The 16,866-nt window shown below is 43.0% G+C and overlaps 1 long non-coding RNA gene across 5 annotated transcripts; it reads left to right on the top strand.

The window, feature by feature from the left end:
• The first annotated feature begins 2,130 nt into the window (after nucleotides 1-2,130).
• Nucleotides 2,131-13,944, top strand: LOC136018729 (uncharacterized). 5 transcript variants are annotated; one of them, XR_010614549.1, is made up of 8 exons: nucleotides 2,131-2,181; nucleotides 6,930-7,079; nucleotides 8,980-9,115; nucleotides 9,319-9,942; nucleotides 10,634-10,795; nucleotides 10,898-10,962; nucleotides 11,407-11,482; nucleotides 13,564-13,944. It is a non-coding gene; the product is annotated as an uncharacterized LOC136018729 (long non-coding RNA). The 5 variants fall into 5 exon arrangements; XR_010614548.1 differs by having other exon boundaries at nucleotides 13,263-13,944; XR_010614547.1 differs by having other exon boundaries at nucleotides 11,362-11,482.
• Nucleotides 13,945-16,866: the final 2,922 nt, after the last annotated feature.

Below are 16,866 nucleotides of genomic sequence, written 5' to 3'. Positions count from 1 at the left end.
CCTGCAGTTGTCTCGTTTTTCTCTCTTCCTAGGGAATTAGACAAAAATGTGTGTTTCTGAGGAAAATGCATGTGGCAGGTTCAGCGAAAGACGAACACAGCACAAGAATAGCTGGCTGGTTTGCAGTGGGGCAGATCCAACCTTTGGTTGACAAGACTGATGCTCAGCATCTCCTGCCTTGCCACCACAGTGGCCAGGCATCCCAGCTGCAGGAACTGCCAGTGGCTGGGACATGGCAGCACCTCCCGTATCTGATGTTTTCCCCAGAAGCCTCACCATGGCTGGCGCTATTTTGGCTCCATCTGGACAAGTGGCAGCAGCAGCCCAAAAATAAGGTGGCCACCAGCAGCTACTGTTGATTGAACCGGAGTCTTGTCAGGCCTTCTTGGAGAGAAGTGACACATTAATGAAAACAGAGACAGTCAAATGTCCACACTGGGGCAGCCATTATCACTAAAGGAGCTGAGCCAAAGTTAGCAGTTTCCCTAGCGTGGACAGGGCTTAAATGACCTGCTGTGAAGGAAAAAAAATGACTCTTAAATCAATTTTTTATATGCTGTGACAAAGCAGGATGCCTCTAAGGCAGTCGTCTGCAGAGAAATTCATTGTGTCTGATCTGTTACCTTGAAGCATACAACCTGATGGAGGAGTTGTGAAAAACAGATGGGATAATATGCATCTTCCATGATCATGCAGACACACTTCAGTGGCAGTGAGATCAAACAGCTCAATTTTGTACTCAGATTTAATAGGCAGCAGTGGTGGCTGCAGATGCTGATTTATTAGCATAGAACAGATGACACCATTTCCATCAGAGCAGTGCTGTGCTTCTGCACGACAATCACACTGCTCACAAATACACTTTAAAAACCCCAAACAAAATCCAGCGTCCTGAGGGCACTATTCTCCCCACAGCTACAGTGGATTTGCAAAGGTATGTCATCAATTAAAATGATGAGAATTAGTCTAGAGTGTTAACTGCTACGGGTTTTTCACATTTATCCCACAGACATTGTTCCAAAGCCTTTCAAAACCAGTTTAAGCTATTGTCCTCATCATTTTTAAGAACACAGAGCTAACTGGCTCCAGAGGTGTCACTAAATGTGCAATATGTTTAACAGCCTGACAGATATTTTGGCTTTGCCAGAGTAATCCCTGTTCACTTCAACAAAGTGCCATGGACTTAGCTCAACAGTCAGATTACGCCTTTTGTCAGTGGCAATCACCGTTCTGGAGGGAAAGGATACGCGAACATAGAATGAAACCTTGTCGAGACATGGTAATTATACTAGTTTAAATAAAATCTGTTTGAAATTAATTTAGTTATGTCAGTGCAAAGCCTCTTGTGGGTGTCCTTAAGCGGTCACAGACTGGCATTCTCATTTCAGCTTGTGCCAGAAGCGGATGCCCGTGAAGCCAACAGATGCCTGGTTTCGGTTGATACAACAGTGCCTGTGTCAGGTTTTTCACCATCTCAGAAATTCACTTATGGTAGACAGGCCCCCAGGATCTATGTTCTTCTGCGTGATAAACCTTTATTTTCTAGAAAATCTCCATGCATCACTTGAGCTCTGCAGGCTGTTCCTTTCACCCAAGTTAATGAGCATCCATGCTGCCATCTATGAATCACTCCTTACTCAGCAGTGGTTTTAACCAGAATCAGATAGAAGCAGCCAGCTCACAAGTCAAACATTTGCCACAATCTATCCTGCAGAGAAAGGCTGTAGTTTCCTTTCAATTCTGAGCTAAGAGCCATAGGTCTGTGAAGATGCGCATTAAAACTCCATGTTGGGTCTTCAGATCTACAGCACTTCACTTGGTGCCGCTGCTGCTACTGCAGGAGGCAACTCTAGGGCCTGGTGCTGAGCTCATCCACTTGGAAGATGGAGGCAGGTTTCTTGCTATCATTTCAGTGCTTTCAAATGAGCACAGAAGTCACTGTCTGGCAAACAGACACTGGGGGAGCCACTGGGAAATTAGCTTGGAGACCGTGAAGCAGATCTGCATGTATCAAATCAGAGAACTTAAAATTACAGCTATCACATGTGCATTTTCTGTTAGCATCTCCTGCTCTCATCCCCTTGTTTTGCTGTCATTAAGGTGTTATTTTTGTCACATTGCAGCTGGCAGAGTCAGGACATGTACGGAAGCGACGCTGGAAGCAACTGACAGTCACTTAAGGTAAAGCCACAAAACTAGCACAGCTTATACTCCAAAAGGGGAAGGAATGGGAATGGGGAGGTTTTTGTTCTTTCTGGTATCAGCCAATAGCCCATGTCCAACAAACACACAGAAAGCTGCTTTCTCAAGCTGTTGCATGGTGGTTTAGAGGTCCTGGGATTTGTTGTGTCATTGATATCAGGCAAAGTACCTGGCTTGCCACTCTGGCATGGAGGAGAGTCCATACCACCTGTGCAGTACCCTGCTGCCATTTAGAGACAGAACAACCCCAGGGACAGTGTCTGGGTGCAGCAGGGCAGAGGGCAGTTACAGATCTAATGTCAGATGCCAGGGTTTGCCTGATCTCACTGGAGTCTTAATGGCCTAGATTAACTGCAGTGAAAGCAAAGATTAACCTTAAAAACCATGAAATCCCTGCAGTTTATCTGTAAGAAGCAAGCTATTAACTTTGCACCTCTCTAAAGTGCAAAGAACATAGATGTTCTTCTAAAGAAAACTGAGAATTAAATCAAGATAATAAAATTCTCCTGGTTCCTATGGGGGCACTAAATTCAAATCAAGTTACTGTTGGAAATGGGCTGGTAATCTGCCCATGTACAGCCACTACGTCAACCAGCAAAAGAAAAGGAACATCCCATAACCTGCTAGCTACTCATGCAACTTCTGTTGTCCAAGGAAAAAGTCTCCCTACGAACTTTTACCATTTATATTAATGGAAAACAAGGTTTATGCTTTGTCACCTAAATCTCCCAGTTTACGTATTTGTGTACGTGTGGGAGTTACTGCTGACACTGTGACCACACCAGGGTGTGCTTCAGCTTCAAACAAGGAGCAGCAGAATGTCAGGTGATGCTGTGGGATACCACATGACAATATTTTTAATGGCATTAGTTACAAATGTTTAATAGCATCTATTGCTTCATGAAACCAGCCCCCAAGTGTCACTGACCCTTCTGCAGCAGTGAACCACTCACATCGTTGCCCTGTGGCATGAAGCATTTGTACCCATGTGTATCATCTCCCTGAAGGCTTCAACTTCTTCCACGTAAACTGCAGAACACAGTCCCACTCTTCACCACCATGAGACTTTTCTTTTTGTGTGCTTTTGAGGTGATACAGCATAAACTGAGGGACCGAGGGCATCAATATCCCATTGACATGCCAGAACAGATGAAATATCTCCAGCCCATCAGAACCCTATTTTCTTGTCCTGGGCAGACATCTCCATGCCTAGAGCTTTGACTTTGGAAATTTATGGATGTTCAGATTAGACTCTTTGGTTTATTTTTTTATTAGGAAGCAGTCTGTGTTCATCCAACCCAACATTTCCTTTGCTGGTTTTGCTTGCTTTTTCAAATAATTCAAATCCATCTGGAGTCTTTTCCAACCTCCTGCAATTTATGCTAATCTAGAACAGATTTCACTTGGTGATTAATCACTTCTTCCTGTAAATCAGCAATCAGAAACACCGAACCAACACTAGTTCTTGGGCACAATTTTCAATCTTCTCAAAAGAATTTCTACCTTCTATAGAATTTTTAGGGTTAAAAGGGTTTTCCATTTCTCCACTCACCAAAAGTAAAATACAATGTGAGTTTTGTGCTGATCCTAAGCACTTTACAAGGAGGACATAATTCCAGTGTTACAGATTCAGGAACATATGGACAGCATGGCAAAGGAACGTGTTCAAGGACATTTCCCATTTGAGGGAAAAAGTATGCAAGAATCAAGGGCTTATTCAACAGTATTTCTACTTACATGCTATTCACCACTGACTCACAACTGTCCAGCACGACTTGGGAGGCTTCATCAATTAAATCCATCACAAAATGATTTTTATAGAATTCTACATTCATTTTGTCAATGTTAATAATAGTTGCTCTTATGAGAAAGTAACAAAATTAGGCAGCCTCTAACAAGAAAGGAATTCAAAGCTACACCACTGGAGTAGTAGATCAAGCTGCTCTGAAATCTATTTCAGCTCCAGTATACATCTAGATTGAGACTACGGTCCTCTGCCCATTCACCATCCTCTTCTGTCTCCAGGTGTGCTGTCAATGCCTCTGTTTTGCAGGGACAACTTTGCCTTGGAGCACCTCTCCCACTCAGCCCAGCCCTATTCCTGGGCATTGCTGAGCAGCCTTTCTTATGAGAAGGTCATGGGGAAAGAGCCTCATGAATATGAATAGGAATCCAGAGGTCAGCTGCCTTGGCGCACCATCAGAAATGTGCTATCAGCCTGTGGGGTTCTTAAGTCCCAAATCTACTACCTTATTATGCTGATGACTTCAAGCAGTCTCTACTGAAAGCTTCAAAGGCCCTTGTGTGATTAGCACATACAGTTCATATTACTCCCAGAGAAGCTGGTCCCTTCTTAGATGGTGTATGATACCTTTCATCACCATTATCAGTGTAAAGTATACTGAATGGAGCTTCAGTGAGTGCTGGGAACTTAGGTGGAGAGTAATGGCATATTAGGACATGTCAGGACACTGTAAACCTTCTTTTTGTTCTTGGTAACTTGCAAAACAGCAAACTGTCAAGGCTCTTTTCTTCTGCTTTAGTCAAAAGGCAGATTCTTTAACAGCTTGGGATCCCTCACACTGTGCTGGGTATCCCTCCAATACTGATGTACTGGAAAAATGCCATCTGCTGAGCAGCAGAGCACAGGCTCCATTTAGACTGATCTCTCGAGCATCAGGCGCAGCCTCGGGGGAGGCAGGTGAAAGCTAACCAGTCCAAGCCTCCTCTGGAGGTCCTGGCTGACCAGAAGGGCTGTTATTACAGCAGCATTACAAATTTGCCAAGAAGAGACAGCAGACAATAAACTACCTACTTCAGACGCGTTCCCAAGATGGTATTTGTAAGAAAATGAGAGAGATGCCACAGAGTCCCCTCAAAGTAAGTCCCTGTCAGCCTCTTAAGCACTGCCAGATCTGGCAGCTCTCAATCCCCTGAGAACTGGGTCCTCGTGGCATAAGCCAGCTGGGGATGATCACAGAACTGGCCAGTCAGCCTGACTAGGGACTTCCCCACAAGCTGGTATGAAGCAATTGCAAAGCTGCTCCACATTGCTCTATGTACAACCTGGATTTAGCTGCACATCAGAAGTTTTCTTGCCAGCCCTGACTCGTGCCCTGGCTTAGGACTCTTGACAGGTCTTCTCAGACAACACACTGAACAGCAAGAGTGGCTTTCCCATAAAAAGACTGCTGGGCAGGCAAATGGTGTCTACCTACGATCAGAAAGAGAAGGTTGCAGATGATGCAGCCAGAGTTCAGTGGAGCTATGCCAGCTTATACCACTAAGCATCTAACCTATAAATCCCATTAGTAAGTTTAAATAAGTCTAAGAGGAAATGATGGTAGATTTACCATAGACCTCATTCTTTTTGGAGTTCTGCCAATACTCCCTACTGGGCTGAGTCTGTCGCCCATGGCCGACACCACTGACTGCATCTTGGAGGCTTGTACCAATAACAGCCACTAGCGGAAAAGACTTTTCCATGATAACGTCTTTAACATCGTGTGTCTTTGTAAGGCTCTCTTCTCTTTTCCCTCTTTGTATTGTTATTTTTTTCTCCTTTGATTCTTTTCCAAATTTTCCCTGATAGTTATTAACTAAATGCCAACACACTGTGTAGTTTGTAATCAGATTATCTGCTAATACCTGCCTAAAGCAGTCAACATTGATTAAAAGAAAGAATGGCTATTATGTTATTTTTAATACAAATGATTTAGGTCCTGAGGCTGAGATTGAATTAAGGGAGAGAACAAATTAATGAGGGATTGAATTAAATTAGAAACATTTCATTGCAGTATTTCCTAGCTCTCCAAACTGCCAAAAGAAGACAGTGGTATGGCTGTGAATTTATGTTATCTCATGAAAAGGTATGAAGAACAGCTTGTTTTAACTGCATATGGGAAGTGAGCCTGATCATGGATAGAGCTAGATAAGTGCTCAAAATCTGCAGCAGTAGTGAAAGGACCTATAATGCAATCTCGAAAGATTCTATCTGAGTCTCAGCCAGAAGGTCACTGCTAATTTCTCATTTCACACAATATAGGCGAGACTTCTGAAGCACTACCTGTTCCCCCACACCCTCCCACACACATGAGGACAGGACAGCTGTGACAGAGAATTAGGGACGCGGCTGCACCCAGTCCCTGAACACAAAGCTGCATGCCACAGTCTGAATGCAGACAAATTTAACACAGTCATCCAGTTATTAAGATTGCTTTTTAATCATTTTATCTTTCTGTGCTTCCTAGAGCGTCTTAATGAGGGGTCTGACATGAAAACACTTCACTGGTTTCTAATTTAGATGCATTTATTAGTTTAAAATAGCAGAGGGAATGAAGATTTCAAGCTCGCTCTTTAGAGGGAGCAACCAGTGGGCTCAGGACATTGTCTGGACTGCACTGAGCACCTCAGTTTTAAAAGTGGGTCTTTCAAATCCTACTTCTTATCCTACTAACCATCAACAATCCCATTGCCGTTCCTGCCCTGAACCTGATTTCAGCACAGAAGTGTTTGTGCTGCACTGTGTTTCAGTCATTTTAGTGAGATTCTAAACTGCTTTGGAGAACTGCTTTAACTGACTTCGATTGATTGTTTATTATCCCCCGATCATAAATGCTAAGTACATAGCTGAGATGGGCTTGTCTTTATTGCCATACCGTCACAGAGAAATGTAGAAAATTAATTTTTTTATGATTTCAATCAATTTCCTTTGTACTTTGATGCAGTGATTGCAGAGAAAAGATTATTCCTTCCAGTGTGGTTAAATGTGAGCGCCTGATTTACAAAAACAAGCAAATCAAGAGAAAAATCTTGGCATCCTGAAGCTGTGACCTAATTCTATCCTTCACTGCATTTCCTCCTCTCTCCAAAACATCGTAAGTTCAAAACAGCTGCCCTTCTACAGAACAGTTCTCTCTACTCAAATAGGTCACTTAAAGAATAAAGGCCAGAACTGTACATAACCTTCTGAAACACAAGCCAGCCACAGTCCTCACCCAAGCAGTGCATGGCCGGGCTCTGGAATGCTTTACATGTCTGGCAAAGGCCTTCCTTGTGGTAAATGCAGCTGTGTTTTACATCAAAGATTGATTTTTCCTGTTGATTTGAGAAATGAATTGCAATTAATCAGGACAAAGGCCTGTTCAGTGTGCAACTCACTGGACTGCAGCCTCAGAGAATGGCCCTGCATGTGGCAGATCTCTGGCCTGGCAGTTTGCATGCACAAGGAGACTCCATTCTGGGTGGAGACGGGCATTTTACAAAGGTGCATCTTTTGTGTGCGGAGGTCTGAACGTAAATTAAGATAGCTCTGCTGAAGACCGCAGAGCTATGCTGATTCAAGCCGTCTCAGAACCCTGTTTATGGGACACAGATGGAAGATATGAATGCAGCAGCTGTAACATGAGCTGAGTATGTCAGATGGTAAAACAGCATGGCCATGAGCATAGGAACCCCTGGGCAGTTTAGTGATTTAACTATAAAACCTCAGAAATTAGAAGCTCTTAAGAAAAAGGCAGCAGATCCCAGTAAAGTGATCCAACAGTGGGACGCACAGCTCCAAGGTTCAGTGGCTGGCCATCCTGCTGGCCATCCTGCAGCCAGTTGCCTCAGCAGCTGTATCACACAAAGTGAGGTGAGCAAAGGCTCTGCAACAAGCAGGATGCTTGCTGTGAACAGAAGGCTTCACATGCCCCATGTCAGTATTGCATTGTCCCAGTGTTCTGAATTGGGATAGAATGGAAAAGGGTAAGAAATGCAACCTGACCAGACAGGCTGGCACTGCCTTCCTTACAGGGTCACTAAACTGCATCTGTTCTCAACACTGACCTGCCACTTTCCATAAGGTGTGGATAAAAGCAGGTGCTTGTTACCCTCAAGAAAAGAGGAACAGGATTCCTGTCCCTTTGCACTACTCAGATTATTGGGAACATTAGTACTCCAACTGTCAACAAGAGAAAAAGTGAACAAAGATTTATTGGGCAAATCCAGCATGCTCAGGACTGTCCTTGTAAGTATATTTCAAAGGGTCTGTTTTATTACAGTTGGGAATCTCCAAATTCGATCTTTTGCCTCTGTCTTCACTGGGTTTTGTTATTTTGTTAGCAAAATTAACCAATAACAGTAGTATGGCACGTTCTCCCTGTTGCTTATATATAATGTATTTCAAAAGCCTACACTAATGTACTCTGTGTCTTTCACTACAGAGAAGTTCCCAAGGGACTAAACCAATAAAAAATGAAGGTGAAAACATGAGTTTTCAAATAATGAAATATAGATTTCATCAGCAGTTAACACAGCTACTGACTTCGGTGTTTACAATGTGGTTCACCCCTTTTTGTATTAAATCTTAGCATAAAGCTATATTTCAACACTCAGCAAGTTCTCTACCCTTCCAAAATATCCTCACAGCCTCCTTGCAGGCTTCACAGCCATGCAAGTTGACATATGTCATGCCAGGTTGCTTCATCAGAAAGCAAAGGACTTTGGACACTGTGGGAGGAAGATTTTATACAATGCAGCATCACTGGCAAATGAGTGAGCTCTGATCCTCATCCCTCCCTTACTGCTAAAACAGATACACCTGTCTGCTTCAGCGGAACAGGTCATCAGATAAGATGCTGACACTCAACTGTTTCTCACCTGCAATATTGACTGATTTTGTAACCAGCCCAGGGCACTGGGCCAAATTAGAAGACACTGTTCTCTAAAGAATTCAGAAAACTGCTACATGAAACAAATTAAATGAGCCTCAGTGACAGCATTTCATTCCTGCAGCATTTGTGTGACTACTGCTGGAGGAAGAACTTCATATGCTGTATGAAGACACAGACACACGATGTTTCTGCTAAGCCCATGGGCTGTTCTACTGAAACAAAGGAGATCTGTTTTCTTCAGTGGTAAGGAAACTCATGTAAGTGATTCAGAGATCCACAGCTGCTGAGGTAATTGCCTGAGATGTGTGGGATAGAGAGGATTTATGAGTTAAAAACATCATGTTCCAGTCAATTACCTTGGGTTTAAGATGAAATAGAACTGTACTGCAATCAATGATACTACAGTGTAACACACTGGAGAATTAAGCTCTGAATCTTTTTACCTCCTCTTTGCTTACAGGAAAACTAAAACCTCTTGGAGTCTGCTTCTGTGACAAGATTGCTCAAAATCCATGTATCCACAAACAGTTAAGGCACCCAAGGACGATGCTTACAAATGGATAATCCAGTCCATTGACTCTGTGGAAGCAAACCAACAACCACTGCCTTACACCATCCGCACCCTACAGCAAAGTGGCCATCCAGACAGACTTCTCCTGTGTTTGCCCTGTAGCACAGTGAATGTGACATTACGCACAACAGCTGCAGCGCCAGGGGACAGACCGGAGCAGTGGGCAGCAGCAGTGAAAGGCACAGGCTGAATTGCTCTCAGCCAGGCAGGACGACGGGCAGCCAAGAAAGGCAAGGTGCCAGATAATGATCTGCGTGCTTGCTGACTGCTACCAAGACTGGGACTTTGCCTGTGGAGTCCTTCCCAGATAAAAGGAAAGCATGACTACACAGTAAGACTTGAGGAGGAGGCCATAAGCAGCAACAAATCCTCCTGCTCCTCTGCACAAATAATGATGACAACAGCCCAAGCCTGGCAAATAGGAATGAAGGCATATTTCTGTGTTTGCAAAGAAGTTGTAAGAACATAAGAAGCAGGTCTGCTGGGGGATATCAACTGACTCACTGTGGCAAGGTACATAAATCCCTGCTTTGGGATCCTGCTGTGCATAAGTCACCAGATGGTGCTGTACATACAGACTTGAACGTTCTTTATCTTAATGAGGGAACATGTATGGCCATTGAGGAAATACATTGTTCTTGGTATTTTTGTGAAGCCTTTCCTTTAAAGTTTAATTTGCATCTTACTCTTTCCATCTCAAATCATGGTTTGGTTGAGCAAAAAGTCTCAGAACAGTCTTAGGGTTGGGATTTTTGAAGAGGAATTTACAAGCATGATGTTTGCAGCCAGGTCTGCAGAAAGCATGAGACAAACGCATAAGCTCCACTAAGAAAACATTTTGTCATGGAATTTTTAAACCATGCATTTTTTCTGCAATGGGAAATGCATATGCAAAGCCTGAAAATCTTCTGCCTCACAGTGGGTAAGTGACATCATCCATAAAAGTGGTACCATGTAATAAACTGGTACCATGGTGAGGACTAAATACTAATAAGTTAGTAGGCTTTTCAGAGTGAAATAACTACAGCATAGCAAAGCATCCTTATCTATTATTAATATAATGCCAGTTGTATCCATCTCCTACTCATCTTCCCTCTGAAATGCTATAACCACCCTGCTTCAACTAAGCAATACTTTTAAGACACTCAGCAGAAATATCCAGAATATGGATTCCTCTTTTTCTCCTCTGTCACCCTTTAAAAAGGGTTCATCTCATCAAAATGTGCATTAGAAGTCACGAGCACCACGGCTTGGAATATCAGGACAACAAATGTCTTGGAGCACCGATTTGACGGGCCCCTGGAAGCGTTGGGAATGTCCGGTAGATGGCAGCAAACAGCACTCCAGGGAGCAGGAGCACCTCGAGGTGAGAGCCGGCGAGCTGCTACAGCAGCCCCAGTGCTGGCAATTGCATGGGGTTTATCTTCTACCCTGTATGAAATAAGCTCATTTATTTGGTTCTTTGCAGGGAGGCAACGAGAACAAAGCCACAGGGGACCTTCACAATGCTGCACTCAACCGATGTGTGACATGGTAAAAATACAGTAGCACTTTCGCTCGCCATTTTCATCAAATTTGGAATGATCTGAATCATTTATTTCCCCAGATGAAGGCTATCACTATAGGTCCCTTTGCATAAATCAAGAAGGCCATTAAAAATAGTTTCAGGAGGAGAGCAATTTGTTATGAAATGAAGGTCAATCTCATTAGATCACCGTAGCAGCTATCCTAATAACATCCTGGCAGAAACAAGGTATCTCATTACAGAAGTTGTATTTTGTTTGAAATATTACATTGTCATTAAGTGAGCACTAAAACACACATAATATTGGGTGACATAAATTATTCCCCTGAAAAATTGGCCTACACAGAGGTGCTAAGTAAATAATGAGGATACTACATTAAGCTTAACTTTTTCTGGTTTTTTTCTAGCTGGATTCACCTGCTCGATACCAGTTTGTTTTGTTCCTACTTCAGGATACTGAGCCACACTTGGCTTGCTAGAATTACACAGAGGGATGATTTCAGACTGCAACTCAGCTACCTGTAACTGGTAAGGAAGATGTTTAACTTTCCTTGGAACAGTTGAGGAGGGAGGACTAAGTCCTGTCAGGGGGGAAATACCAAAATTTAGATGGGAAAAGGGATATTTACAGAGTACAGAAGTGAACATTGGTTTTATAAATACAAAAGAAGGAGTTGCTTTCCCTTTAATTATGCATACTCATGTGGAAAGTACCAAGTGTGGGTTTACAGATTACTGGAACCACAGCTGAATATAGGGATGTGTTTAAACATGGCTCTGGAGCTATGTTATGGGGTTTGGGTGTAGGGTTTAAGATTTATCAATTTTCCAAACAAGATAGAGAAATACCAGTTATGAGAATGACATATGAATGTCATATTTTAATGATATCTTCTTCAAAAGCACTTCACTGCAGATTCTGCAGCGAACTCTGACAACAGTACTTACTGTCTGAGGCAGGGAGGCTGCACAGCACCTTACAGAGACACCCAAATTCCCTCTGTTCCCCAAGCCATGCCTCCAGGGTGTACATAACCAAAATGGAGTCATCATACCCATCATGTAATGGGGACACAGGGACATGCATGTTGGATGATGTGCCCATGCAGTGCTTCTACAGGCCAAAGTGTAAGGAAGCCTATTTATTTGATGTCTTCCTGCCTGTCACTGACTTATTGTCTTATCTTTACCCCCGCTTTAAAACCTTCTGCTGTCTTTGTGAAACACTTTCTTAGTAGGTAAAAAACTTAAATAGCCAGGGTGAGAGAGTCATGAGTTGGATTGAAGTGAAGGCTGTAAAAGAGAAAAGGCAATACAGAATATGTGCAAGGAACAGGTATGGCACAGTACAAACAGCACAAAAGCATACAGAAGATGACCTCAACAGCTGAATTTTGGACAAGAATCAAACAGTACATGATGATGGTTTATATGGTATCTGCTTACAGCACGTTAAATTCATACAAGTGGAAATGATTTGACAGACTGTATGTCTTTCATCATTCTTGAGGGATGTGGCTTTAGTTAATAGCAATAAGCGTACTGGAAATCTGTAAGAAATCATGCACACCTTTGGCTGAGAGTTGCAGGGAACAGTAACAGTTTAGATTCAGGAGAGCTCACCTGGCCAAACATCTAAGCTGCTCATTCAGGGTCCTCTATGCTTAATGGATTGAAAGGTATCCCTTAAGGATGTGATCCATTTCATCTCAAATACGTTCTTTAGGATGGGATGAACCATCCATTCATTTTCCACTGATTACAGAAGCAATGTGGTGAGGCAGCTTACACTGCCAGTCAAGACTAGACAGAAACTGAGTATCAGGTAACATGAAACACATTCCAGGCTCTTGAAAGATGAAGTCTGAGAAGCATTTCTGCTTGCCCACTGTTCATTTCTGCCTACACATGGCCCTGATGGGTGGGCTGTTGCACATTCTGTTGGGGAACCTTCAGTGAACAGAGTGGGGAAGAATCCAGGGTAAAAATGCAACCTTTTTTTCTCCTGATGGTTTTTTTTTTTTTACCATAATCTGCTCCTGCCTCTTGGTCTCCATGGTTACTCAAATACTTATATTGGTAACTTTGTTACTGCCACGGGAAGAAGGGTTAGGGAGAAGGGAGAAGCTTGCAGAAGGCTGCTGAAGCTGACAGTGCTGCACAAAGGGAAATCCCATCAAACTGTGCTCTGAGATTCCACTACCCTTTCCTTTGCAGCAGTTCTGATTTAAGAAGTCCCCATCCCCCAGTCACTTCAGCAGTGCCCAGCTCTTTGTGAGTAAAAAAGCATCACCCTCTCTTCAAATAGGTGCACTGGCCCAACTGGAAAGGGAGTGGGGCAGTGTGAGGACAGGAGCACACGCCCGCAGGTGTGGAGACAGAAGGGCTTTGTTAGCAGGCTCTGCTGCCAAAGGACAAGTCATGTCATACTGAAGACGTTTTCCAGGATATAGATCCTGGAAAATGAGTCAACTGGAGCTGGCAGAGAGCTCACACAGAAGATGTAATGTTGGGGGAGTGTGGAGGGAGAAAGTGCTATTTGTAGTTTGGTGTTGAAGACTCCACAGAACAGAATGGACAGTGCTGTGATTCCTCCCTTTTCCACACAGCATGAAATGGATGAACTGCATAGATCCAGTTGCTCTCCAGCATCAGAGACGCCTTTGCAGACAACCTGCACCTACTTCTTGATATGAACAAAGTTAGTGTGCCTCTGGGGAAGCTGTCAATAGCAGTGACATGTTTTTAACTGGGTTTTTTTCATATCTTGCTTTTTGACTATATTACTCCGTGAAATCTGTATGCAGAATCTTTCAGATTCTCCCATCAGGCTTTTAGCTTCAAACTGTAGTGCTTCTCAGATCTGAAAGGTCTCCCTCCAGCATGCCAACACTTACCATGACACCACAATGCCTGCTATCAAATGCATGTTAGGATACACCACCTTAGAGCATGCAAACACTCTGCATGTCATACAGTGTATTTGAGCAAGAGTGTATTATTACACAATTAGTTCATTAAAATTATATTTAAATGATGCATATACATGTGTGCATGTTTTTATTATTGAAAATTATATTTTATGTAGGCCAAGTCAAATGATAGCTGATATAAAGGAAATAAGCCAATCTCAACCTTCTTTTTCCACTCAGCCTTGAATGGTGCTCCTGGTTCCTTCTATATCCCTTCTACAGCAATAAAATGGACCTTGCTTCCAACATTTGATCACTGCCTGATCATCAATAATAATCGGGTTTACAATACTCTGTCAGACGCAGGCTCTCATTCGCTAACTGTACTTCCAAATGATGAATGAAAAGATTGATTAGAAAAATGTTTGTCAGGTCACTTTACTATACATCCTTCAATGTTCACAGACCTTTCCAGTCTATTACACAATTCAAAGAAGCTTATGATTACCTACTCAAGAGCTGTTGAGAAGCTGGAGGTTCCTCTTTACTACCTGATCCATTCCAATGGAGTTAACTCGTTTCTATTACATTTACTACTGTTTGTCTCAAGAACAAGCATACAATTTTACTTTTCTAACGCATGCTTGCAAAGGGAAATTATCACTGCTGTGCTATTGTCTACAAGCCTGCCTAGATAAGTCATTTATAACAGTCTAGACTCAAATGCATCAATACAAAGTGCACTGTGCCCACAGAATTTAATTCCCAGTGTTTATATAACAAACGGAGAGTTGAATCAGGCGTGATTAAACTGAAGGGCAAACTACATCATAACTGTATCTGCTGGCACACTTGCCTCTGCACTTCCAAGTCTGCAGAACTTCTCAAGCCACTTACCTTAACCAGCCAGTCAGTGCAGTCTGCGCCATGACGGTGTCTTAGATGAAATACTAAAGATTGAGCCTCTGAGTCCACAAGTGATGCAGTCAGTATCTTGCTAACACACTTGCATTCTGTATTTGAGAACTTCGGGCCACTCTTGCCCCACACCAGTTCTTAGTGTTCTGATCCTCTCGCCCTCTCACAAGAAGTGGAAGTGCAGGATATCCTTGTCTACATTTCTGGTACACATTTCTGAAGATGCTGCTATGTGATAGTCAGAAGCTAAATGTTGTGAAACGCTGGATAAACACTCTTTGAAGAATTTCAAAGAGGCTTAAACTGTATTAAAGACAAAAGCACATCTCAGCAGTCAAGCTACCTGTCCACATCAAGCAAGGCGGGGAAGATCTAAGCTGCAAAGCTTTGCTGGAGACAGTTTAGTCCAATTCAGCCAAGCCAGCTATTGAAACTGCAGCCAGTTTTCAAACTACTTGTTACAACCTGCTTCTAGCATGCCTTGCTCACCGCTCTGCTGGGAACTGCACCGCCTATCGTCAGTTCAGCAAGCCGTTCCTCCTCTTCTACCTGTGCAGGCAGAGAGCTAGAATTTCCTGCCTGTGTTTCCACGAAGGCAGGAGAGACAGTTTCTGATGACATCTTACTACTTGCCCCATCTTTTCCCTACATGTCACTTGACTGGCATGCCATGTGTGGTATGAGATGACAGTACAGGCTAACACCTTATTCCAGAGAGAGTGTGGATTTGAAGTTACAGGGACTGATAATACCCAAAACTTTTGCATGTGTTCTCCGAAGACCCAAGAGTATCTCACTGCACAAAAACCTGACAAAACCCCTGACAAAGACCCCACACTGGCACCCAGTATCAGCCAGCTTTCTGTGCACGAGAGCAGCAACACAGCACTGCAAAGAAGAATGCCAAGCACTGTTATATTTGCTTTTCTCCAGGAGCCATGCTGAGATGAACACTTGGCATTATCTTTTCCTTGGTGCTTGATGTTACTTTCATGGGAGTCCAGACCACACAATTCCTCTGCCCATTCAAAAGACTGGCTGCAGCCCCTCCATTCCTCCTCTCTCCCTGACACCCTTTGCCATCCTCCCCATGAGCCCTTGTTGGTCCTGCATGTATAAAGCTCCAACCCCATCCCAGGCCATGCGTAACAGCACTTTTCTCCTCTCCAAGCATAAAGTGCTAACCCTTTATTGCATCCTTTTCATCATTCTCAGTTATCAAAGCTAGATACAAAAAAACCAAAGACTGTTTAGTGAACACCCATTCCTAGGAATCTGTAACAAAATACGTACTGTGTTGTGAAAGTAGAGAAAATTCATATAGAAAATCAGAGCAGGCTGTTAGGTTTGCCAAGTTCAACACTGAAATTGCGCAACAGTGTTGTTGTATGAAAATCTAAGAGTCTTTAAATATCATTATTAAGCCTTTTTTCTATCAAACTCCTAGAAAGCCTTTTTTTCTATCAACTCATAGTGGCATTTTTGATAGCATAATCTATATACACTTAAAAATACCATATGTCACGGAATTGTAATATGTAAAGCACAAAGAGCACATTAGAAAGCAGGAATTACACAACATAACCACACTCTAAATGCCATATATTGAGTGCAGAACCACATTAATAGTGCAGACAACTTTGAGCATATCTTCCGGGTCCATAAGTCCATTTTTGTGACAGAAAATGGCCTGATAACACTGGAAAGATTGGGAAGTTTCATCCATGAGCATATAGGGCCTTGAAAGCTGAAAAAAAGACTTAGTATCTCCATGGTACCCAGGAACTGGGTCTGGATATAACTTCCCAAAACTGTAGGAGGGGAAAAAAACCTTTGGTACCATGGAAACGGAGCAGGGGATGTAAGTGATTGTTACTTGTCTGCCTTCACAAGAGTGATCCCTGAGACGTTAAGACCCTCCATAACATGGGTGTTCCACCCAAGATGTAAATCTGCTGGAAAAGGAGACGCTGCTGAGCGAGCTCACCAGGCAGGGGAGCCCAGCTCAGGAACGACAGGCATTTCTAGGGAACGTGGAGGATTAGAGTGGAGGAGAATGAAAGCGAGCTCAAGGAGGAAGAT

Source organism: Lathamus discolor, chromosome 8 (assembly GCF_037157495.1).
Source record: "Lathamus discolor isolate bLatDis1 chromosome 8, bLatDis1.hap1, whole genome shotgun sequence".
Classification (NCBI taxonomy): domain Eukaryota; kingdom Metazoa; phylum Chordata; class Aves; order Psittaciformes; family Psittacidae; genus Lathamus; species Lathamus discolor.
Note: the sequence above shows the minus strand (reverse complement) of the source record. Positions and strands in the feature narration are given on the sequence as shown.